Source organism: Balaenoptera acutorostrata, chromosome 7, assembly GCF_949987535.1.
Source record: "Balaenoptera acutorostrata chromosome 7, mBalAcu1.1, whole genome shotgun sequence".
Lineage (NCBI taxonomy): Eukaryota > Metazoa > Chordata > Mammalia > Artiodactyla > Balaenopteridae > Balaenoptera > Balaenoptera acutorostrata.
In genome coordinates, this window is record NC_080070.1 from 94,066,358 (window position 1) to 94,094,011 (window position 27,654).

Consider the following 27,654-nt stretch of genomic DNA (forward strand, 5'->3'; position numbering starts at 1 on the left):
TGAAAATGGAAAAGTTTGAAACTTCTGCCCTGACACTTTGAAGAAACATTTGGCACAAACCTTGCATTTGAGTGGCACAGAAGCTTCTGCTAGAAGCTTTAAAGAACTATTAAACAGCCTATCAAACCCTATAGTGAAATCAAATCATCATTTTCCAGGTTGGTTCTCAGTGGGCTTAAGGGAAGGATTTGCTTGTGGATAAGCCAGAGTTTTCTGTCTTCCAAAAGACCAAAGGGTTTGGTTTAGAGTGCTGCTTCTCAAATGAACTCCTTGGAAGAATTTGAAATAAATTCTTAAGATCTCCAAGAATCCATAAGGATTCAAAGTGGGACCATCTTGCTCTAAATGTATTTTTCAGTTTGAACAAAGCCTCGTATAATAGTCTGTAAAAAACAAAACAAAACAAAAACCTGTGTAACACACATACATACCCAACATATAGAGTGTATGGGGGTGTGTGGGTATATATCTATCTAATATATCAAATAAAACTTCTAGAAGCAAATATTTTCCTGGAAATGTTATAAATCATTTAAATTTCTTTCTATATATCTTATTTCCATGACTATATTCTATAAATCATAAACATTAAAATCCAAACAGATAAAAGTGACAGACTACTACTCTATCATGCATAAGGTAGATATAAAAATTCAGAATTCTAAAATATCAGAACCCTGCAACTGTTCTGCATGTTTCTCTGTGACAGTTGGTTATCTGCTTGAATGAAAGAAATGACAACTAGTCAGGGGTACAGTAAAACCTTCCCTTTAGTATCTGCACACTTAAATTTTGAATAATAGAGAAGTTTAACTTACCTATTAAACTTCATTTTAGCCCTAACGTTTTAGTAGCATCATTAAAGTTTGTTTCACATTAGGGGGCACTGACAATGGACTCGATAAAGGAATTTACCTTATGGTTAAGTAGAAAGAAATCTTCTATTCTGAAGTAGGTTTAAATAACATCAGCCGTGTCTTTATGCAAGTGTCTGTCATCCTCATCGTTCTCCAACAAGTGACCAAGGACTCAAATCATGTTCATTCTGACCATCCCCTTTCAGATTCCTGAAAGTCGCTCTTCTCTTTTGTCTGGAGGTTGTGACTTAAGTAAACAGTAGCAGGTTATGGAATCTGAATTGCTATGGAATGTCACCCTAAATGACTCTACTGGTCCTGCTAGTTTTGCACTGGTTGATTAGTACATCTATCCTCAGAGATTGCTAACACAACTGTTTTCCTGGCTTTCAGGGCCCAGGGCCCTCAGTTGTGGTATTTAGCAAGCAAACTGTCCTACTCCACGTTGCCTCCTGTTCATGGGTAAAGATACAAATGTGAATCGAGATGCTTATGTTATCCGAGTGCGTTTCAGTGTACTCTGTAGTACACCCTTTTTTAAGGACACAGGGCTTTCCTGTTGAGAGTGAATACGCTGAGATCCTCATTGTTTTCCCAATCTGTGTATATAAGGCTTGGGGCACCATCCTCCATGTAGTCCAAGGACTAAAAACATTTTCTGGATGTGATCCAAGACTGTTGCAGGCCTGTTTTTCCTCTCATTTTCTACAACTCCTCGGGGAAAACTGGATAATCACAGTAGGTTGAAGAAATGAGGACTGCAGCGAGTAATATTTGGAGGTGAAATAAGCCCATAAAAACACGGAAACCATACCATTTCATGCGACTCAAAATTAAAAACCACTAAATATTTCCCATGTTATAAAGAAGTCTGTGCCAAAACATTATTTTTATAATAAGTTTCAGTATAGACTTCTCTCCTCCACAAGATTCTCAGTTTTCAGTTTTCCTTCTTTTCTTCCTTGGTTTACCTTGCATTTATCTGTCCTAGTTGTTTTTTATTTGACATCTCATTTTTATCTTTCTAATCGTTTTTCAAAATTAAGTGTGGTTTTAGGTATGTACATTTGAAATTGCACCCAAATTAACTTACTGCAATTATACTTACAAAATTACAGCTATTCCTAAATTAGCAGAAACCATGAATTCATTTGTTCCTTCACTCCTTTTATTGGTACACTCACATTATCCACTTAATGGGTATTTCTGTTTTGAAAGACATCTACCTCCTGACGGCAGTTCAATACACAATCACGGGTTTCCAAATATTACCAAAAAATATGTTAGTTATAACTGAACCTTATTCTGCCACTTATTCTTTTAAGCTCATATTTATTTACCATCCTGTATAGTAGAAAATATTTAAATTCTTCAAGCTATGAAACTAAAAAAAATAAAGATTAAACTAAATTCGTACTGTTTACTAAACTTTCTCTGGCTTATTTGCCATGTCATTTAGGTTAGGGAAAAAATACTGTGGTGATTTTCCTTTTTAAGTTTTAAGTCTAATTGGTGCCAATAGGGAACACCTTTTCTTTCTATGATAAAACATTCTACCATTGAAGATGTCACCCTTTCAGGCAATCCTCCTCCAATCTTAGGTGAATAAAATTAAAATTGAAAATAGACAATATCTGTTTTTTGAAAAATTCCAATATGCATGTGCTAAGACGTGTTTTAGGAGATTGGCTTCAATTTTTTAAAGATGAAACATAATGAATAAATATAACTAAATTCACCCATTTTGATTGACTAAATCATAATCTCGAGGGGACATTTCTACATGCTTAAGAATTTCCCAGAAGAAAGGAAGATAGTAATGTTTCTTCAAGAACTTATCCTCAGATCCGTAGTACATCCTGTGTAGTGAGAAGCAACTAGCGTTCAAGAAGCCACAAGCAGCTGACTTTGCTTTCAGAGATGCCCCTTAATATTGAGTACAGAAGGAAAGATTCAAAAGCAACCTCCATATTTTGATTTATAAAACATGTATTAACATGGTACTAACATGATATTGCCTCTAAAGATGTCAGTGTTCTATTTAATATTTTCCTTTATTTAATTAAATCCCTATTTATTTGTTATAAGTTAAAGCGTTATCAAAAGTTTAGTGTTGGGGCTTCCCTGGTGGCGCAGTGGTTGAGAATCTGCCTGCTAATGCAGGAGACACGGGTTCGAGCCCTGGTCTGGGAAGATCCCACATGCCACGGAGCAACTGGGCCCGAGAGCCACAATTACTGAGCCTGCGCGTCTGGAGCCTGTGCTCCGCAACGGGAGAGGCCGCGATAGTGAGAGGCCCGCGCACCGCGATGAAGAGTGGCCCCCGCTCACCACAACTAGAGAAAGCCCTCGCACAGAAACGAAGACCCAACACAACCAAAAATAAATAAATAAATAAATTTATTAAAAAAAAAAAAAAAAGTTTAGTGTTATAAGAACCTACGTCTCCTCAGGATTCACAAAATCTAGGCTCCTTTGTTCAATATGGGTGGGAGTTGATCTTCCCACTATCATCTTTCCCCATTCACATACTCTATGTGTAAGAGTGTTTAAGAATAAGGGAACGTGTACTCATGCTGCCAGGAACCATCTCAAAACTTCAAGGAAGGCCAACCAGGGTTAAAGCCAACACCCAAATAAAGGGAAGAGCCAAGAAAAATCAGAAGAGACAGCACTTAGATCCAACTGTGCCTGAAGAGTGCTAACTCTGAAGTTTTCAATTAAGTGGGCCCCTCATATCCCTGTATCAATTCAGCTAGTTTGAGTTGAAAGTACTCAAACTGATACCCTGAGATTCTACGTCAAATATGGACTGTAGATCACATACATTTTAAACAACTAAACATATAACCAAATTTCTCGCTCATTAAGTGTGGTCAAGAAATATGAGTTAATCAGTAGGTCCCTAAAAAAGAGTAAAGAAAGAAAAAAAAAAACCCTGCAACATGGTTTTCTATAATATATGCAACAGAGGTTTTAATATTAAGCACATACAAGATACCACGTGACTATATTTTATTCATCTCTATATCTCCAGAATACTTTAGTGTCCTACTTGTACAAAATACCGTAAAAAAAACTCAATTCATTATTTATTTGCTCACTAATGAGTTGTAAGGGAGTAGGTCCCAATGAAACTCCCTATAATGTATTCACTGGGAACTGTGTTCGGTAATATGCCAGATTCTACAATAGTGCCTGACAGATAATAGGTGCTCAAATATTCATTGAATAGATGCTGAAAAACCTATACTACAAGTATCCCAACATACATTAAAGAGACATGGGTATGTTAAATACTTTGGTAGAAGAGTATATTTACTTTTCCAGGTTATCCGACATCAAATTTAAAAGGACCGGTTATTTTCCAGATGTGCATCTTTTACATTTAGTAGACACCAGGCATGTAATGGAATAAAGAACAGATGTAGTCTACTTTAAGCAAGAATCTGAATGTGTTAAACAGTCTGACTCTTCCACATTGGAAAATATTCTTCAGAAGGGCTTACTTCTTTTGTTCCACAGATATTTATTGAGTAACTGCAATACAAGGACAAATGACATGTGACTACACAATCAGTTTTTTCCCAAACATTTTATATGATCAAATGTGCCAATTGTGCTTATGTCTCCAGTTGCCAGGAATAGACATACTGATTAAATTGAAGATTTTGTAAATTTGTGACAGTACTTCAATCACACACCAAAAACCACAATTAAATATAAAATGTAGATCATTCCTTGTACTGCGTTTTTCTTGCCTAGTCCAAGTCTCCTTAATATTTTACTCTACCATCTAATTTTACATGCTAATCTCCTATCTCTTTATAAACTAACATGTGTGATCCCTTGCTGATAGTTTGATTCCTTTGGGTTGTTTAGTGGATTTGTACCGGACTGCTCACTTATCTTGTTAAAAAACAGCAGGCCTTTATCTGACAACAAAATGCACCTCTGTTGAGGGTGCCAATGTAGCTTAGTCACTGGAGCCTTAAATAAGGACCCCTGGGAACTGGCTTTTCTGTTCTGATGGCAGTTAATTCAAGGAAAACAATTCAAGTTTTGTTCTCATACTTGTTTCCATCTGTGAAATGAGATATATCATCAGTAACATGGGCGCTGCCCAGATGAACTGACATACTAGAGGACTGACAAATTTGATCAACTGCAGAATTCTGTAGAAATCAAGAATAATGAAAAATCGAAAACATCACCGAATGCATCCTTGTCACATAAAAGCCTGAGTCACACTGATTCTTTTATTCTCAAGAGAACCTGTAATATGATAACCTCTTAAATATCAAAACAAAATGCATAAATGCCAAAACCCATGGGAAAATGACAGTAACTAGAACTTTGTAGCAGTCTAGTCTCAGGAGAGGCTGCCGGCTCTACCCATGCTTTCGGCTGTGATAAACATGAGAGTTGGAATCAATAAGGAGATAAGATAAATACAGTGCCTACATATGAAGAGGTACAGAGAAGATCACAGTTTATATATAGCATGAGTATGTAAAAAACTAATAAACAGAAGGTATTATTAAAAGCTAAAAACATGCCTTAAATTAGAAGGGGCAAAATAGTTGAAAATGTACTGCAAGGAGCAAATACTTAGACTGAAGTGGAGAGTACATTCCCTAATGTCTTTTCCATTATTGCAAAAATGTGCTTTTCTAATACATTAATTTTCGAATGCATTTGTGTATACAAATTACATGGCATATTACTTAAGACTTAAGATTTTAAAGAGAAATAATATGGTTAGTAATATTTTTAATATATTATATTTATATATGAAAAAGGGGTTAGTAAGGTAAAATAAAAATATCATTAAAATGTACTACATATACATGTATGGTTAAATTTATTGATTTGTATAGATTAATAGAAGTCAAATTTATAGAGCCTTTTTTATTAACACATAGATTATATACTGTACTAGTCTAACTTTCCCACGCTTCTAATTTAGCACAAATCTTACACGTATATAAGGAAGTTTAGGCAATGGGATAATAACCAGCTGACATAAATTTGAAACAACTAAAATTACATAGTGAGTTTAAGATAAATTTTCATGTATTTGCTAGCTATTATAAACTATAAATTATTCTTTTCAAAATTTGGTAAGTTGTAGTATTATTTAGTTTGATTGTGTGAATAATAAATACTTATGTGATAGAAGAGCTGATCTGAATATTCATACTAGCAGAATATGGAGATTTGGCAAAATGCCAACTAAGTTACTTTTGCATTCACTGATAAATTGGGTTGCCATCACAAGCACATAGTCACTGAGTTTCTAAGCAACCTAAGACTCCACAGACTTCAGATACTTAGGAGTCCACTGATCTTTCATCATCCTTAAGGGAAAACATGAGAACCTGTGGTACCAAACTCAGTGGAAGATTCCCTGATTACCAAGTAGAGCAGTGACCCCCTATATAACATCCCCTATATTGATAGATTTAATTTATTAAATAATGATGTTTATGCTGGGGAATTAATTGATCACTCAAAGTGCTAAGTGGATGAAATTAGGTACAGAAAATGGTCAATGTGCAGTATGTGATGGGCAGACAAATATTTGTTGAATGAATAAACAAGATGCAACACATAATCCAACTCTCCAAAGTCATTTACATAATGCTGACATTCACAAAGTCCTTGACTTTTCATATAAAAATATATCTCTTTGTGAATGGATAAAGAAGATGTGGCACATATATACAATGGACTATTACTCAGCCATAAAAAGAAACGAAATTGAGTTATTTGTAGTGAGGTGGATGGACCTTTAGTCTGTCATACAGAGTGAAGTAAGTCAGAAAGAGAAAAACAAATACTGTATGCTAACACATATATATATGGAATCTAAAAAAAGAAAAAAAAATGGTTCTGAAGACCCTAAGGGCAGGACAGGAATAAAGACGCAGACATAGAGAATGGACTTGAGGACACGGGGAGGGGGAAGGGTAAGCTGGGACAAAGTGAGAGAGCGGCATGGACATATATACACTATCAAATGTAAAATAGATAGCTAGTGGGAAGCAGCTGCATAGCACAGGGAGATCAGCTCAGTGCTTTGTGACCACCTGGGGGGGGGGATAGGGAGGGTGGGAGGGAGGGAGATGCAAGAGGGAGGGGATATGGAGATATATGTATATGTATAGCTGATTCACTTTGTTATAAAGCAAAAACTAACATACCACGGTAAAGCAATTATACTCCAATAAAGATGTTAAAAATAAAAATAAAAATATATCTGTTTAGTAGCATTACTATACAGCATGTCATTTCAAGTTTTTTGTTTTCTAATTATTTACATTTAGGTAACATACATAATTGTAAGTCAGTAATTGTTTTGTGATCTTGGATCGAAATATTTAATTATGGGTTGTCTGGAATGCTTAAATAACAATATTAACTACCAAAATGTCAAATAGAATTGTATAGGTCTGAGGTGCAAGCAAGGTTATGAATTATTCCTTGAATGAGCTTGTATTGACATTTCCTGTCCCTGTCTATGTTACACACTTTCTTTAGTATGCTATCTTCACACAATACCCACTGAGGCAAACCACTGCCTCCAATTTTACTTCACAGTTTACAACTATTTAAGATAATCACAGTGAAATAAAGTTAAGGTATACAAATGTTGTTTGGTCCTACAGAACACTGTATCATAATACGGGTTGAAATAAAATGTCATTAATAGCAATGGTTATATGAGACCAATAAAACTATTATGTCTGGAATCTGTAAATTTTTACCTAATTCTTACACCTGGTTTTCTATGCCTCCCATTCATTCTATGTAGCTAGTTCTTGCCATGAAAAACCTCATAGGAATGATTTGCAAATGGAAAATTGGCTTAAATTTAATGGCTAATTTTGTGACGTTACTTCCTATATCCTGTTAGCTGTTGCATCAAAGATTCAGTAGCCCAAGTCAGGTATACAAGATCATGACTAAGTTTCCCTAACCTGAGGGTAAAATAAAATTGCAAAGTCACCTCTCTAGCAAGTCACAGTGACCACTTGCTGACTAGATCCATTCCAGGAACGCCCCAGTAGAAACTGCCTGTGACCTCTACTGGTTACTGTTGACTATAAGAGATGGGGGAGGATAGCTTCTTTTTTCTTCATGACTGGGAAGACAACCACTCTGCCTTACAATCTTAATATAAGAGACTCCAAAACATATATAATAATATTCATTCTAAGTGCCTCTTCGGGTAAAAGTGGCCATTTATAATTTAACAGTCTTCCTGGGCATATATTTTCTTAAGAATAAAAGGTAGCTGCACATGAATTTGCCCTTTTAATATGGTGCTCTATTAAGATATTCCATCGTTGCCTGTATACAAGCATAGGTAAGTTGGAGGGTTTGGACAATTTCAAATATTTTTGAATGTCCTCTTATCACTTAGTATGGTAGTTATTACTGACAAGATCATAGTAAAATTACAACACCTGACCAACTCCTTCCATTTTCTTTTAGACACAATTTCTTGTCTAAAAGCTTGGGACAGGGTGCCTGAATGTCTATACCATCTCATATATTCTATTCCTTAAGAGAAGAGAAAAATGCACGTATAGCTTAAACTGGACAAGAACAAAGCAAAACTCAGAGCAAAGTAAGAGATTTTAGTATTGCAGGCACTGGTCTTGAGTCCTACACTATTAGGCTAGATAACTTCACAGTGATTATATAGGTGTAATTACCAGTTAGAAGTCCGATGAAAAAGTGCAAGGCCACCAATGTCAACGCACTTTCAAAATGCTGGTTGGAGGATACGGAATTAACACTGATGACTCTGGTTGTGTTTGCCTCAAGTGTTGGGTCAAGTCACCGCTGTACATCAATCAGCCCCACGTCCAAGTATCCAAGAATGGCTGTGGAACTTTGATTGACCCTCCAGTGAGGCAGTGGGATTCCTAAACCAAAGTAAACCCTGCAGCCTATATTTGCCAAGCTCTCCAGCTTGAAAATGAGCTGCTCTCCCCCCTTGTTCTTTCCTTAAAAAAAGAAACAATTACTCTGTGACACTTAAAAGAACACAGAAGCAACTCCTTCTCCAGGGATATCCCTACTTATTTTCTCATAGCAATTCCCTTGACCCTTTTCATCCTTTGTCTTTGTTTAGGACATTACAGTCTTCCTAGGAACCACGTAACAACATGCACACTGGTCTTTAGAATAAGAAACAAAGCATTAGTGAATATTCTAGTTTGTGGAAAGCTGGAGATGTTAGCAACGTTGGGCAGGGTCTTGCAAAATGAACAAGTTCAGGTTTATGATAGTTATGACATTCTTTTGCCATGTAAGATTAGCAATATTTGGTGAGTATGCTATTATATATGCAACTCATAAGAATAAAGAAACTAAGACAAAAATAAAGATATTGTAAAAGCAAATCAAGCCATTACAGTATATGCTACATTAGACAAAAAATGTATGATTTTCCCCGTATCTCTTAAGGCAATAATTCTGTAAAGGTTAAAGTTGATGACATGCATCCTCACACACATACTCAATGAAGATTCATAATGTGGCCACTGTGTGCCTAGAATCCTGTCACAAAGAAGAAGAAAGCATGATCCCTATAGTGAGGTTTTCTGTAATGAACTTCAAATACTCGCATATAAAATGCAGTGAGGAAGTACTGAATACTTTTAATCTACCATCTCGAAATGGGCAGCTAACCTAGTTGTGAACATTCATTCTAGAACTGTTTACTTAGCGTGTAATCAAAATCTGTCATTTAGTTATCTTTATCTCCTAAACTCTGGAAATGTTCATCATAAATGTAACAATGAGGTTTTTACTGATGGAATTAATGGTCTCAAAGATTTAAGAATTGGCTAGAAATATTACTGGCCTGAGTCTCTACCTTTACATTATAGGCTATAAAAACCCACTAAGCCCAGTTCAGAAATGGCCCATTGTCCAGCTCTTGATTTCAGGGCATTCCTGGTTGCCTGACTGGGATTGGATGGTTAGCTGAATTCCGTAGTTAGTATGTTAAGTCTGTGCCTCTGAGGAATCTTCCATGCAAGAACTACTGGGATACTTAAAAGGACAGAGTGGGGACTTCACAGACCCCATGGAGCAGGTTGGGTTCCTGCTGGCTACTTAACTCCTTCCTTCAGAAGCCAATTCTGAGGTTTCTCTGTAGCTGTCTTTCGAAGAGATCTATAGCTCACCCTACTGTTGTTTATTGGAAGCTACCAATATTTACCGAGATAACCCAATAATAGTGTGTGCCCAAATTGGCTTGGATAGTTTAGCAACGCTTACCTTCAAGGAGGTCATATTTTAGAGATGTAGCTCAGACACAGAGGACAATTCTCCATAAAGATTCTAGTGTAAACAACCACAAGTCTCCAGGCTCACAGGACATCCACATTTACTCAGATATAAATAGCTGTGACTGTTAGTTCAAAGACCTTTTACCCACTTCCATGTATGACACATTTTTTCTCTCTCTCATTTGTGACCTTTATGTTACAAAATGTGAAGGAATTTTAAGAATCATCTAGTCTTGATCATTTAGCAGATGAAGTTTCAGAGGTCTGGGGAAATGCTCGTTTTACATTGCCTTACTGACAGTTAAAAAACAAAACCCCTCAGCTAGAATATTGCTCTCTTTTTCTCCTTTTCACATATCTTGTCCCAGGATCTGGCCTGATATTTGCTAATATATTACTTTAGTTTTTTTGTGTATGTCATTGTACTCTGTTCTTCTTCAGCAGTGCTAGTCACTTTAATATTAATTTCCTGGATAATTGGAATAATTTACACCTCTTCGATTCCCATACACTGTACCCTGTTACTAGAGTGAAGTTAGTTGTTTTTAATTATTCTGGTTCCAATGCTCTTTTGACTTTTTAAATTTTACTTTGTTTTAAATATGTTTTTTAAATTATTTAAATTAAATTATTAAATATAAAAGTAGAATACTATTTCTTCTCCCTTATAAGGACCACTTGAAAAGTTCTAAGAAAGGATAAGGGGGAGGACAAATATTTGTTAACATATTATCATGCTAAATGCTTCCATGTCATTATTTAAGTCTACAGAAAATTCTATAATTAGGTATTGTTAACCACATTTTTACAGAGGGCATAACTGACAGAGAAAATTAGGAAAATTAGATAAATGCTAAGATTTCCAGGATTTGTATGAAATAGGTCACCTTGGGTTTATGCATCCAGGTGACAAGTAATATCAAAGATTAGTCAGAAGACATAAGGATGCATGATCATGTAAGGCATTTTCTTGCCCATATCTAAATCCTTACCTTGTGTCAATATAAATCTCTCAGCAAATGCATTGTGCTATGCTACTTTGATGTTTCAGAATTATTTTCATTATTTTCATATACAGATTATAGTTAAAATAATTCATTTGTTCACAAAATTACTTAATTTAATAAACTATTCCTCCTTGCACTAGATATTTCTGGGTGCAGAAATTATGAAAATAAATAAAACTCTAGTTTCATGGAATGACAGATAGACATATAGAAAAATTATTATAAAATCATACAGTAGATGGTCTAATGGAAGGTTTATGGTACAGTGGAAAACCTACAGGGGGGGGGAGGTTTTAGAAGGAGAGATGACAAACTTCTCAGAGGACCTGATATTACAGCTTCTTCCTCAAGCATGAGTCAGAGAACAATTACCATGCATTGGCTAACACAGAGAACACATTGGCTAACATAAAGGCAGAGAATATTTCTCCATCTTTTGAAGGATACAGCAGTTTTTACCAGAAGCCAGTGACTTCAAGGAGGAAAATATGAAAAGTTGCTGTGGCGACATCAAAATATATAAGATTAGAGGAAATTCAGTGCAAATGAATTGAGTGTCTGCTATGTCCAGGCACTGTTAGGGAAAAAAATGTAGTTTCACCTTAGAATTTAAAAGAAATTTGTATTAAACTAGCAAAAGTTATAATCTTTTATTGTGTAAAAGCAGTACAAGTAAGAACTAAAAATTCTGCTTCAAAGCACAAAAATTTTACTTCATACTGAAAAAAGAAGAAAACCATACTGGATGCATTTTACAAGTATCTTTGTTCTGTTACTATCTGGTGCCTTTATAGATAAAGAAAGGCTCATTTAAATTTAGAAAATGAAAGCAAATATGTTGACTGTTATAATAAAAACCTACCAGTTTAATTTGAAAGTGATGGAGATTAAAAGTAAAGGTGTATACATAACTTTGGAATCACTTCAATGATTTTTAAATTGAAAACTAGTCAGACTAAATGTATCAAAGGTAAGTGTTTAAGATAGTTACAGATTTCTTTGCTGTATTAAGTAATGTAGATTTAAAAAAAGATCTTAGTATGTCTCTATGTCTCTTATTATACAAAAAACTTATCACCTTACTATGAATGTTAGGGATTAGAGAAAGCAAGCATTCATACTCAGGGCTAAGGAAATAAGAAACCTGAGGTTGTATAAATACTAATTCACAGTAAGATAGAAAATTAATAATGCATTCTTATTAAAAAATAATAAACCTGGGGGAAACTTATTTCCATTTGAAAGCACAGAGGAAAAATATTTTTAAATAAAAATTTCTTTGTTCTTCTATTTTTCACTATAAAACTTTTTGAAAATATGTGGAGCCTATCCCTGACTTCAGACTATACTACAAAGCTACAGTAATAAAGACAGTATGGTACTGGCAGAAATAGAAATACAGATCAATGGAACAGGATAGAAAGCCCAGAGATAAACCCACGCACATATGGTCACCTTATCTTTGAAAAAGGAGGCAAGCATATACAGTGGAGAAAAGACAGCCTCTTCAATAAGTGGTGCTGGGAAAACTGGACAGGTACATGTAAAAGTATGAAATTAGAACACTCCCTAACACCACACACAAAAATAAACTCAAAATGGATTAAAGACCTAAATGTAAGGCCAGACACTGTCAAACTCTTAGAGGAAAATATAGGCAGAACACTCTATGACATAAATCACAGCAAGATCCTTTTTGACCCACCTCCTAGAGAAATGGAAGTACAAACAAAAATAAACAAATGGGACCTAATGAAACTTAAAAGCTTTTGCACAGCAAAGGAAACCATAAACAAGACCAAAAGACAACCCTCAGAATGGGAGAAAATATTTGCAAATGAAGCAACTGACAAAGGATTAATCTCCAAAATTTACAAGCAGCTCATGCAGCTCAATAACAAAAAAACAGACAACCCAATCCAAAAATGGGCAGAAGACCTAAATAGACATTTCTCCAAAGAAGACATACAGATTGCCAACAGACACATGAAAGAATGCTCAACATCATTAATCATTAGAGAAATGCAAATCAAAACTACAATGAGATATCATCTCACACCGGTCAGAATGGCCACCATCAAAAAATCTAGAAACAATAAATGCTGGAGAGGGTGTGGAGAAAAGGGAACACTCTTGCACTGTTGGTAGGAATGTAAATTGATACAGCCACTATGGAGAACAGTATGGAGGTTCCTTAAAAAACTAAAAATAGAACTACCATACGACCCAGCAATCCCACTACTGGGCATATACCCTGAGAAAACCAAAATTCAAAAAGAGTCATGTACCAAAATGTTCATTGCAGCTCTATTTACAATAGCCAGGACATGGAAGCAACCTAAGTGTCCATCATCAGATGAATGGATAAAGAATATGTGGCACATATATACAGTGGAATATTACTCAGCCATAAAAAGGAACGAAGTGGAGTTATTTGTAGTGAGGTGGATGGAGTTAGAGTCTGTCATACAGAGTGAAGTAAGTCAGAAAGAGAAAAACAAATACAGTATGCTAACACATATATATGGAATCTCAGAAAAAAAAAATTCATGAAGAACCTAGTGGCAAGATGGGAATAAAGACACAGACCTACTAGAGAATGGACTTGAGGATATGGGGAGGGGGAAGGGTAAGCTGTGACAAAGTGAGAGAGTGGCATGGACATATATACACTACCAAACGTAAAATAGATAGCTAGTGGGAAGCAACCGCATAGCACAGGGAGATCAGCTCAGTGCTTTGTGACCACCTAGAGGGGTGGGATAGGGAGGGTGGGAGGGAGGGAGATGCAAGAGGGAAGAGATATGGGATCATATGTATATGTATAACTGATTCACTTTGTTATAAAGCAGAAACTAACACACCACTGTAAAGCAATTATACTGCAATAAAGATGTTAAAAAAAAATATGTAGAGCCTAGATTGTAGCACTATGTCATGGAAGCTGGCTTTTTAGAAGTACTGCTTTTCCTCTAATCTCCTTTATTCCCCTCACTTTAAAAGTTTTTTCACAAACTCAGATCACTCATTTAAAAATCTGCTCTACAGGTACCACCCAATTATAATGCTTTCTGATTATATTCACTTCCAAGCTCTACTAACCTTACCAGACTCAGAGGCAACGTGAGGACAGCACACTCTCTCCATGTGTAACCCTCCCTCTGGCCTCTGTTGGGCAGTTTGTCCTGGAGTCTCTCCCTCTTCTCTATTGCTCAACTGGATTAAGTAAGAAGAAGCAGAGTCTTGCTCTCGCCTATCTAATAGGTAACTTCCAGAGTCCCTGGGGGCAGGGACTGGACTCTTCTTGCCTTGAAATCCACTGAGCTTCAATGTCTAAACTCACAAATCAATGTTCAGGTACATGGGCAACCTCGTAGAATGAAACAACAGGTCAAATAATTATTTAAGTCTAACTGTAAATACCACCTAAATGGTATCTTGTGCCCTTTCCTCCTTTAGGCTAAGTGTAACCAAAGCTCTTTCTGGCAAGTACTTTTAAAAGTCATTGAACTTATCTCCAGAATCTGTCTGGAGGGCAGTTGACACACTTGTTGTGTGTTGACTGACTTTTAAAATAACCACATCACCATTTTTATTCCTTGGAATATCACTTGGCATTTAATCTTATTAGAAGCTCATTTTTTGAAAAACCCAAATTATGTCATGTTATACAAATGGCTGACACTGAGGGTGCTTACTATAGGCCAGACACCATTCTAAGGACTCTATGTGGATTATCTAAATTAACCTTCATAAAAATGACTTGAAATAAGAATTACTGTTTTGCTAATATTACAACTGGCAAAAATACTAAAGCACTGAGAGGCAAAAGGACTGAGAGGTTGAGGTTAAGTAAACTGCTCAAGGTCAAAGAGTGCCAAGCTACAGTTGTATCAATTAGGATGCTTTTGTCTACAAGTAACATAATACTCCAATAAAAGTAGATCAGAATATAGTGGGAACTAATCTACTTGTCAAATAATAAATATTAGGAAATAATTATCAGCTTCCAAAATGCTAGCTTTTCTCCAAAGCAGCCATTTTACAATATTGGGCTGTCATACCACCTTGATAATACAATTATTTGCTCAAATTGCACATACATGTGTATGTATATGCAATCAACGTTAAACAAAGGCCATAGAAATGCCACCACCTCTCCTGTCACCTAGAAGGGTATATTTCTTTGAAGGGAGAAAAAATTACATGTTAAGTTTTCAAAATCAAATCAAAGTTCAAAATAAAAATCAAGTCCAAGTTTCCATCACTCCCGGAAAACAGAATTGTCTATCTTGACAAAGGGAATGTGAAATATAAAATTAACTAATCTAAAACAAAGAAAAGCTATCATGGTTACCTGGTAGGGTTTTCCATTTGTTTTGGCAAGAAAGAAACTTTGGGGATGGCTGTATATTACTGAAATGGAAATAAGTTTTATAGTCACAGACTCAGGTGTGCAAAAATGAAATTTCATTTTACCTCAAGCCTCCATTCTGCCTGATCCAGCATAATTAATTTAGTCACTTTTAAGAAACTTTTCATTTTTGATATTTCTCAGTCATTTCAAGTTTAAAACTGTGTTATATTTTTCTCAATAGGTGCTATTTTCAGAGGAGGAGATGAGAACACAGAGCACGCCCTCTCTAAATTTGTGGCTATAACTTTCCCTCATCCTGGCCTTGAGCACTTTGCAGGTGATGGCTCTCTTTTTCTCAGCTGACTTGCACAAACTTCAGGGGCCTTAAGCTCAGTGTTGGGGTCCCAGGGGCTCCATAACACGTAGCTGCCTACACACCACACACAGTCCAGGATACTCCACTGTTCTGGTGCCATGACTGATGCAGTGTTTTCTGAGGCTTGTTCTCCCTGAGCGACACTTCCACTCTGAGATCCTCGCACTTGTGGGGTGAAAGGGGAGAAAGAACTTGCCTTCAGGAGTGAGTCTGCATCAGGGCAGATCACAGCAGCTCTCTGGGATTTACTCACATCTAAGCTCCCACGTTCTCACTTCTATCCAAGCTTATGGCCCTTTTATCTTTTTTAGGACAGTGTTGAAAATAACGGTTTCAAGTTGACCATAACTATTTTCCAAGTCTTTATTAAGACCGAATAGTAACATAATGTCAGTTCCTTGTCTCCACTAAAAGTCCTCCCTCAATTTGTGGCTTCATATCTTGCAGTTAGAAAAGAGAATGAAGTGGGAGGAACAAAACCATATGGATTAATACCTCACAATATCATTTTATCGTAGTATAAAAACTATAAATTTTGGGAAACAAACACGTGATAGAAGTGTAGCTAAGAAAGAGATCAATGGGGACTAAATTCCTAAGAATATGGTCACAGAACTCTTAGATCCTTAATCTTCCCTAGAAGATTAGTTAAATGTGAAAAAGTAGAAGGAAGTGGGATTCTCAGCAAATAAAATTAGATAATCACATAAAGCCTTTAGAAATGTAACTGGGATGGTTGGAAAAAGGCATGTGCACAAGCTAAGCCTAGCGTGCCATGAAGGTTCATATCTACAAGTAGAGGGAAGTATATTAGACCAGGTTATACGAGACTTAAGTATCTGAACATAATCTGACAGAAAAGATTGAAGAAGGGAATGACAAGATGATTTTAAGGTTTAAACGTGGCAGATTGAATACATTTTCACTTGCACCTGAAATCTCATTAAAATACAATTAACAGAATTTACAAAAATATGAACACACATGTTCAGCTCAAAGATTTAGATGAGAGAAGACAGGAAACCAGTCAACATAGAGAAAGCCATAATGGACTAACGGTAATTGCTCAGCCTAACGTGTCATAGTCTAAACATCTAGACCTAGAGCAGAAGCCAAAAGAATCTATTATATAATCCCAGATAGGACCATGGGTGCATGGGAAGCAGAGTCTAAGTTGGTTGAATATCTTTAGAAGTCCTAAGCCCTAGATCTTCTCCCCATATACTCTGCACACCCTGCTCACTCTCCTTCCTCACCTGTCAGAAGGTGGGGTGTTTCCTCTTTGGAGACTTGGAGTAAGAGATCTCTGGACCTAAGACCAGGAGGCCCAGCTAAGGGTGTGAGAGAGATCCATGTTGAAATAAGTTTAAGTGAAAGTTCACATGCTGATTCCTCTTCCACTGCCACTTCCAGAACTCTACCAAGCAAAAGATTACAGGATTCAAAAGTAGTGTTGATACTACTTTTTAGTGGAAGTGGGGAGTTCAGGGAGCATAATGAAATGGTCAGGCCCTCATCTGATCACTCCAGAGCAGTACTGCCCCGTGGAAGTGTGATATGAGCCTCATGCTAAATATCCTTCTGAAATGTCCAGTAGCCACATTGAAAGCATAAGTAAACAGGTAATATTAACTTTAATATTATGTATTACTTAGTCCAGTATCATAACTGCTATCATTTCAATCAATATAAATTATTAATGAGATTTTTTTTTTCAGCGCCAAGCCTTGAAGTTTGGTTTTTACTTTACTCTTGGAGGACACCTCCATTGGGATGAACTACATTTCAAGTTCTCAATAGCCACCAGTGGCTAGTGGCTACCGTATTGGACAATGCAGCTCTAGAATGCAATCTGTATTCATTTGGCCACAATCTTAAATATAAAGGGACAATCACCAGACATTTGAGGAATACTTCCGACTTGCATGAAAAAAGTTAAAAGCAAATAAGCAAACAATAAGGATGAATACAAGAAAAGGGAATAAAAAACACTAAATATTTTTGTGATTAATATCTTCAGACAACAAAGAGATGACATTACATCATGAAATCACGAAATACTGAAACCCAGGGAAATAAAAGGCAGCAATCTGGAAAATTAAAACCATGATTGTAGAAATAACACAGTCAAAAGGGCAAGCAGTTGGAGTATCTGAGTACAGAGGAGCTTCTGGAGTAGCGTTAGAGTAGCCGTAGAATAGATCCAACCTCTACATAACAGGGTTTCCTGAGAAAACAAGATAAAACCAGACAGAAAGTGGGGAAATACGACACAGTGCATGCATATTTTCTAGAATCAAAGGACATAAGTCTCCGGAGTGCAGGAAGCCACCCAACTACAGCACAGTGGATAAAAAGGGCCACAGGACATGGTCTACCTGCCTGTCTTCATGTCACAAGTATCAAGAATAAACAGAAGATCTTAAAAACCTCTGGTGGGTTTGGGAGTAATGTCACATATAAATCAGAAAGACAACAGACAGCAGTACTGGGAGTTTAGAAGTCAAATGAGCAATCTCTTCAAAAATCTTCAAAACTGATTTCCAACTGTTATTCTACGTGCAAACACATTTTCAAGAATGAGGATAGAGACATTTTAATATATGCAAGGTCCTAAATTTTACCTCTCTTTTACTCTTTCTTAAGGAGCCCAAGAAATTCCAGAATATAAACTTTACCGAAACAAGGAAGTAAACCAAGAAATCGGAAGACAGGGGATTAAGGAAATAGCTAATCTGACAAATGAGGGGCAGAGGGAATTTCCAGGAAGAGCTGAAAGGAAATTTCAGGGTAAGAAATATGTTACAGGTCGAGGGGAAAAAAAAAACCAAACAGTTAGTATTGGACCAGGAGGACAGAGGATTTAAGGATGCAATTATCACCAGGAAAACATAAATTGTACCAGAAAGAAAGCACTCATTGTTTATTTCTTGGCTCTGCTGCTCAGAAAATTCATAATAATGATTTAAACAGTCAATAATATTAAAAAATAACTACATTGACTGGGTGGAAGATGAGAAGCATGTATATGGATGTGGTGGGTGGAGTGGTATTGTGTGTGATAACTATAAAAGTTAGATTCTTCTCTTCCACAGGAGGAAATTGTGTAAAACAAAACAATTTTTTTTTTTTTAAATCAAGGAGTAACACTTTAAGTATGTTATCTAGAAATAGTTCAGTGTCCTCCTTGAAAAAAAAACATGGGGAATGGGAGACGGTGGGAAAAATAGGGCAATTGTCTTTATTTTTCTTCAAGCTTTGAAATACTATTTGACCGCTTGTTTTTTTTTAATAACAAACATTCATTTGACAACCACATACATTTTTAAACAAGATTATATTTGAACTGAGCCATGCTTACCAATCTTTTACTTTTTTTCCTATCTTGTGACTCTTGCCTTCACTCTCTTGGCTTTGTTGTGGCTTCTTCATTTTCCTAAGAATTTCCCTGGAAACCTATGTTCTCAGGATACAGCTTTATTTTGTACTTTACTGAAAAGTTTGAGGCCATCTACTGTGTATCTCTTAACATCTCTTTAAAATACAGTACCTCCTTTACCCAGAAACTATAATCCCTCACCTGGAATCCTGAGCTCTTGTGAAGGTATTTTTGTGCATGGATAGTTCTTTAAATTCATGTTTCTGGTAGGTGATGGGTGTCGAAATTCCTGTAACGGCCATTTTGCTTACATCATTTCTGTTTAGTCTAAAAATGTTATTGATGTCTTCACCAACAGTTGCTATATAATTCTATAATCAGAAAGTCAACACCAAGAATGCAATTCTTTCTTTGGAATTTGGCCAAGATATTTAGCCAGTTGCTTACTAGCTCCCAGTCACCTGCTCTGTAAATCTAGAACACTTTCTCCTATTGAAATTATGTTCATTTGTCAATAATTAAAAAAAAAAAAAAGTACTTGGGAAACTTTAGTGTAATAGTATATACACAAAAGGAAGGAAACGGAAACATAGGTTCACATAATAAATGATCAAATAAACCTAGCATTGGAAGATTTTTTATAGATCATCTAGTACAACTGCTTCATTTTAGCTAAGAAGCAGAGATAAGATGTTAGAAATTACTTTTTCAGTGTCACAAATAGTAAGAGAACAGAGAGCAAGTTAATGTCTCCCAATTCTGAAAGCTGAAAGGGATATTAAAAATAATTTAAATGATTTATTTTTCTGATGAGGAAACAAGAATGTTCCCAATTGTTCATGTATAGTTAGATTTAAAATCTTAACCATAAGATAATTTTGTAGCCATTTTACAGATGGGAAATCTGAGACACTGAGAGGTTACATAATTGATTCAAGGTCACAAAACTAATGTGTGGTAGTTAACACTTGAACTCAAGTCTATCCAATGCCATGTAGCCTCTAGTTTTTACATTTACATTTACATTTTTCCTGAACTACTATCAGGAAAAACCACTGAAGCTTCCTCACTAAGCTTTCATAGGAGAAATTATAAAAAGTAGAAGTAAACATAATTCCAAGCTTTGGGTTAAAAGAAAGGAAAGGTGTTCAGGAACTAATTTATTCATCTGAACACTTACTGACCATCAACTATATACAGACTTTGAACTTGGCACTGGGACATTAAGATGAATAACATAGGGTCTTTAATAGATTGTGGTTTTGTTGAGAGAAGTTAGACTATAAAATGATGGAAGGGCTTCAGTGATAAAAAGACATTTTTTAATCACACAGGAGGGAGAAAGGTCAGTACAAGCAGAAAGAACAACATGCGTAAATTCAGAGGCAGGAAGGAATGACATATTTGGAAAATCATAAACCTTGATTTTTAGGGCAATAGCAAAAAGTGAGACAAATGGGTGAAGACCAGATGTCGAAGTTCCTTGTATAATATTCCAAGGAGCGTGAACTTTATTCTGGAAGCAGAACAGAATCGTTAAGTAATTGTAATCAGGGAAAGGGACAGGATAAGTGTTTTCACTTTTAAAGGGTCAAATTAAAAGCAGTAAATTGGGATGAGAATCTACATAGAAGACTAATAAAATAATACTGGAAAGACATATAGCTCTGAACTAAGACTTGTGTTCAGTCTAATGAAGAGAAGGTGTCCACCTTCAGACAGAGTTTGGATTAGTGGGAAAATGGGTGCAGTTTATGGCTGCAGCCGTTGGAAAGAGGGCTGTAAAAACAAAAAGCAAGCCCTTACACCCATCATCATGAGGGGCAGAAATATGCTTGCTAAGGTTTGTTGCTTTTGTTTTGATGGCACTCTGGAGCATAACAGCAGGGGTAGAAAGAGGAGAAGCAATGAAAACTGGCTAAAAACTGAAGTAACAGTCCTGGTACAAGCAGAGACAATACACTAAAGATCACAGGAACTGAGGGACTTAGCACTTCTTTTATATTGGCTCTGGTTGAAGTGATAAACATAGTATCTGTTCTACAAACAGCAGACCAGATAACAAGAGCAAGCACAGACTTCAGTTGATATTAAGAAGTAGTTAATCTCCTAATTTCTCAATTTCCCCACTTCACATTCCAGGCTGAGGTTTGTGGAATTAGGGCCGTGTTTGACATCTTTCCCCCGGGTTGGGGGAAAATATGTCGGGGCTGAGGGTGAGGAACAAAGGTCAGGAGATGGAGAGCTCTGATGCAAACGGCCACGGAACAGTAAGCAGGAGACATCGATCATTTGATTTACTTAGTCTAGAGTCAATAACCGGCCCTTGTAAGGAAGATGCAATGGATAAAATGATTATATGAACCTACTTTTTGTTGAACATATTTATAATTTATCTTGTTTGGCCAGTAGGTGTGTAAAACGTAAATGCATTATGACAGTTCAAAAAGGATAGGATAAGAGAGAAAGAGAATCTAAGCCTAAAGACAGTCAGAAAGAAAGGAGACTCTCCGAGAAATCATCTGGGTGGTTTTCGCAGTTGAAAACAATTGCCACTGTTTGCCTCCAAGCCTGATATGCTCTGAGAAGCAAGGATTATATGTAAGCAAAAAAGAGAAAGCTGCCGTTTTATTCTGGCTTACGTCATATGATAACTACTTTGAGAATATCTGTGATGTGTAAAGAATTTGCAGAAACACACCATGTGCAGGAATATTTCAGGTAAGAAAACTGACTGACTCTAATCCTTTTATTTTCATTTCAAATAGGTACCTGCTGATAAAATGGGTACACAAAATACTCCTTTTGACAAAAAGCAGTAATAAATGTTCATCTGCAGCAAACTTCCAGACAGTAATATTAAAGAATATACATACCCAAAAGCACATTATACAAATTTGACCGCACATAAAATCGACTCCAAGAATAATAAGTTCCCAAGTAACCAATGGATATTTATTGGTATTATTCCCCTTTTATTACTGTTAACAAAGAATTAAATCAGTTATCAGGATTCAGATGTAATTTAATTATTGAACCATTCAGATTTAAGGATCCAAAGTGCTGCCATTGGTTGTACGAGGCTTGAATAAACCCACCTCTAGGCCCATGACAGGCATCTGTAATCTTTAAAATGATTTAAACCTTGTTGTTTAATTAAAAGTTAAAATGTTTAACTGGAAATTTAACTTCTCAATTTCAGTTTCCCATTCAGTAAATTATTATTTCTGGCTCATGTAAAATGTAGCTACATGTTTTACTCGAAAACAGAAAAGATGAAATAGGATCATACAAAAGGATAAACCATAAGGAGAAAGTGAAAAATGAGCATCTTTCTTTGTTTAGATCATATCTTCAAGGGTAACTAAAGGGCAAACTCCATGAAGTTCAATCAAGACACCTTCTCCTTATTAACAAGATAATATGATAAATAAAGCAGAGCTGGAAAACAAATAGCTATTTCTTCTGTACTGCCTCAAGTCTATTTCAAAACCAATCAAAAAAACTCAAAGATGAAGAAACTTAATTTTACGTATGAGATTGTAACCTTGAATTGATTATATAGCTCATGTTTAAAGAGCATATATGTGTAAGTCAAAGAAAGTGTTATATTTAACAATATTCTAAATACCTTAAATATTACATTATGTAAAGATGTTTTCTCATGCATGACTAAGCCTAGTTTATACAGCCTCATCTCACCTCCTCCTCTCCCCAGAGCCCCACAGCACTGCCTCTACAGACCTATGACAAGTTACAAAGCGAATTATCAGCACAGGACATTTGTCAATGGTTCTACCTATTTTAAATCCATACATTACTCAAATATTGAATATTACTCAGTCATGAACTTGACTCACTTATAAGATGTTCTCTTCTTTAAGCAAAACTTATGGTAATGATAGTCTATTATGTAAGAGAAAAAGTAAGATTATCCCATTTATTTTAGGAGGCATCTAGAATGTCTAAGCAGAAAGCTTTTTAACCACATTTACATTAGTTTAGCTTACATGTATATTTCTGGAGATATGTTGATTTATGATCATTCCCAACTCCAAGATTCTACAGTCTCTGATTATTAAGCTCTTTCTCTCTGTAGTAAGTGGTAAGACCCTCTAATTTCTTCATGAGTAACTTTCACTAAATAAAATTAAGATTTTATTCCATCTATTTCCTATCTGCCAATGGTATATATTTTCACTTATATAACAAATCAGTGTTTATGGTATAAGTACAAACAAATTAATCAATTCCCTAAGCAATTTGTATACTTTTATTATACCCAGATTAATCTTCTCTTCTGGTTCTTATTGGTCATCATCATATTGCTAGCATAAGGGAATGCAATTTTGTATTAAAATACCCAATGTGTTGAGCATACCGTAGCACTTAGGGAGGAAATTACAAAGAAACTGTATGAAAATCTTATTGCCAAAGTAGTGGAAAGTGGATTTCATGGAAGTAGGTTTAATTACTGCAGTAGCAAAAAGTTTTATCATGAGATAGAGAAAACAGCCCCTGACATCCAGGACCTGGCCCGGTGCTATCTGTTAGGTCTTGTTGTTTCTGGACACTGGCCTGGCACTCACAGCCTGGCCTTGGTATCCTCTTGTTGAGCATAAACAATTTCGCAGAACATCGACACTAGATGAGGGCACTATATGATCATGAAGAAACAAGACAAAAACAAGACACTCTGTAATTGTGTCTGAATACAGACCAATTATGAACACTGTCTAAGCCACAGACACCACATGTTCCCATTTCCTACCTAATATGGGTCACCGCTGCTTCATTACCCAACCAGTCTCCTCTTTTCCTCTTCCTAGATAAGACTTATTAAGGCACCAAACTGTAAAAATTACCCTGCTTCCTAATGATTCAATTCAGAGCAATGCTCTACTTCATTAAACCCTCTCCCCGAATCACTCAACCGAAGTTGAAATTCTATAAGACATCCTTTCTAACACCTCAGACCAAGTCACCATTGGTTCCATATGGTATACACTCCTCCCTCTTTGCAATAAGTAATGAATTCAACTTTTGCAACTACAGGCATCTTTCTGGTGGTCCCTGGTTGAAGGGCAGGTACAGTAATAAGGCAGCTAAAAAGCTTGACTCTTCATGCCAGTGTTATCAGGAGGATCTGACATATTCGGTAGCGTAATTGCCTAGAATTTTGGAACAGAGTAAATAGAACTTCAAAGAAGGAAAAGTAGAAGATGACATAGTGATGACGAACAGGAAAGATTATTATGGGGTGTGCAAAATGACACTGGACAAAGATTTTGAGGTAAAAGTAGTTGTTTCAAGTATGGAGTAAAAGATCCTGCTGAGATGAGGACCACAGGCCAGGGCACAGGGAGGGGCAGATCATCAGCCGAGGGACCATGAAACATCAAAGAGCTTTATAACCCTGTTTCAAAAGTATCAATAGCTAGAAGAGAATTTTAAGTCTGAATCACCAAGTCCCAGCCACTATGTTAAAGATATTATACTATTCTTATAACTGCAAAAGAGCACAAAAGAATAGCATAGTATCACTAGGGAACTAGGGACCCTCCCAGGAAAGGGCTATCAAGATAATAGTAGGTGAATTTTAATGACTTAGAAGGGATTAAGACAAAGTCAGTATTTAGAAGGGATTAAAATTTTACGTAATCAGTGAGGTGGGAAGAACAGGGTACAAATGTAGATTAGGAAAACAATAAGAGTAATGATGATGAAGATAATTATAACAACAATGAGTTTCTTAAAAGCAGGCACTATGAGTACTGAGTTAAGCAGTGCTGGGCTTCACCCCGCAGGCCTGCAAGCCCTGTGCTTGCCCAGCCTCAACACTGAAGAAACAGACTGGAGTCAGTGACAGAGACATCAGTGGTTCAATGGATGAGGGACCTTACATGCCTGAAGCCAGGTCCTGGAGTGACAGTGCGGCAGACAATGAGCAGGACATGGCAGCAGTCTTTGCTGGGTGCGGGGGTGGCGCGGAGAGGGAGGTTACCAGTTGACATCAGGTTGGGTCATTGGTTACCATGGAAACCAGCAGAGGAGCACATCCTTCACTTCCCCCTTTGATAAGCTATCTTGGTGGAGATGTTCTGATCTACAGATTAGAACGATCACTAGCTGGGGCCTGGGACAAGTTTGTAGGCATTTATTGATTAGACTCAATGATTAACAAGGAAGGTCAGTCATGTGAGTAGGATGTAGGTGGGCAGGGACTGGTTGAGCAGTGGATGTACAGAGAGCAAGAGAACAGCCATCTTGCGTGGCCTGACCATACAAGCATTCTTGGTTATTCTCATGCACACTGATTTTTTGAGATCTACTGTGCTAAAATCTAATCTGATTTAAACAACTGTTAAAACTGAGCTGAGTGCTATGAGATAATGCTTCTTACTCTCTAGTTTCTAGCACTCACTTGCTAGTCCTTACTTTCTAAGAGAAGGAAGAATTTAAAACCAGACCAGACTCTGAACTTGGCTTACCCATCATAGTACACGTCCTTCCCTAATCTTATCTTGCCCTCAACCTCTTGCCTACATGGCAAGCACCTGCCAGGCAGTCACGCCTGCAACCTGAACCAACTTCTGATCTGGCTCCCTTCACAGCCAGATCACAACCCAGAAAATAAGCAAATTCTGTCTGCAGTCTTTTTTTTTTTTTTTTTTTTTTTTTAATAAAGCTGTTTTGTTTTTTTTGTTTTTTTTTTTAATTTTATAGCTACTTTATTTATTTATTTTTGGCTGTGTTGGGTCTTCGGTTCGTGCGAGGGCTTTCTCTGGTTACGGCAAGTGGGGGCCACTCTTCATCGCGGTGCGGGGACCGCTCTTCATCGCGGTGCGCGGGCCTTTCACTATCGCGGCCCCTCCTGTTGCGGGGCACAGGCTCCAGACGCGCAGGCTCAGTAGTTGTGGCTCACGGGCCCAGCTGCTCCGTGGCATGTGGGATCTTCCCAGACCAGGGCTCGAACCCGTGTCCCCTGCATTAGCAGGCAGATTCTCAACCACTGCGCCACCAGGGAAGCCCCTGTCTGCAGTCTTTTTGCAATGATCTTTACTGGTTCTCATATTGGATCATTTCCCCTATCAAACTCTTTCCCATTTTTGAAAATTTCAGATTACTTTTGAAGCTACTTTCCTAGAACAGTTTGAATCATTAACTTTGCTTTTCATTTATTTATGCTTTTATTCCTCCAATGACACTCGCACATGTTTCATTAACCTGTAGCCCTTGCAAGAGTAAAATAAAATAAATTCCTTATGTATTCTTAGCCTGGACTTTTAATTGGGATAAAATGAGAGACTTGACAAAACAAAAACCTGATATATTTTCCTGCAAGTAGCTCACAGCATGCCTAGGAAGACAGATTTGTAAACAGACAATTATCATACATTGTGACACCTACACCCAGGTGGGGAGAAGAATGGTGGGTCATGGAAGGATGTGAAAGGACAACAAAGGGATCAAAGGCATACCCCCCAAATACAGATGCATAAGAAAACGTAAAACTACGGAAATATAAATAGTTTGGTATGGCTTTGGTTCAATGTACGAGTTTTAGAAAAGACAAGAAAGGACATTGAAGAGGTGGGCACAAATGACATCATGAAACCCTAACATAATGCATAATATACCACTGAGGGTTGTGCCTGAACACCTAGGAATTCATTCTCTCAGGAATTTCTCTTGAAAGCAATATAGAATCCCTTAGGCATTTTAGGGAAGGAGTGTATGATAAAATTTGGGTTTAGGAAGATGGCTGTGGTGTACCATGGAGGAGAGATTGGAGCTAAGGCATGAGAAAGTCTTTTGAAATAATCTAGGTAGGAGATGATATGGTCTGAATTCATGCAGTGGTTGAGGAAGAAGACATTAGGAAAGATTTCAGAGATATTTAGTAGAGATGAGGAGGTATTTAGAAGGTAGCATGAAGAGCTAAGCTTTGGTGAGTAATGAGCTAGGTAGAGAGGTAAAAAATCAAAAATGGATTCTAGGTTTCAGGCTTGGAGTAACAAGATAAAAGGAAAGAATGGAGAAGAAATAAAGAGATTTGGGTGGGGGCAGAGGATAGTTCTATCTAGCATTTTCAAAAACTAGCTGCGGGACCCTGGGCCAGTATCTTAATCTCTGTGAGTCTGTTTACTCAGTCTTATGTGAGGGTAACACTGCCTATTTTAAATTATTGTGAGAATTAAATAATAATAGTTAACCCTTCTATAGCACCTGTGCAAGGCACTTGTGTAAGTATTTTACGTATAGTCACTTGTTTATTTTGAACTACTGACCCATGAAGACGGTACTTTTATTACTCTTATTTAACAGACAAGGAAGCAGAGACACAAAGAGGTTTACTATTTTGCC

The 27,654-nt window shown here is 36.7% G+C and overlaps 1 protein-coding gene across 4 annotated transcripts in view; it reads right to left on the minus strand.

Moving 5' to 3' along the window:
* LOC103018708 (platelet glycoprotein 4) overlaps positions 1 to 27,654 on the minus strand; it is a 113,976-nt gene that overhangs the window by 45,158 nt on the left and 41,164 nt on the right. Inside the window, exon 1 of one of the 4 annotated variants that reach the window (XM_007187124.2) lies at positions 10,158 to 10,249. The exons of 2 other annotated variants lie outside the window; for them this stretch is intronic. The gene's annotated coding sequence lies outside the window, so the exon portion shown is untranslated. Of the gene's footprint in view, positions 1 to 915; positions 1,105 to 10,157; positions 10,250 to 27,654 lie in introns of those variants that run through there. One more of the 4 variants, XM_007187125.2, reaches the window with a different exon arrangement.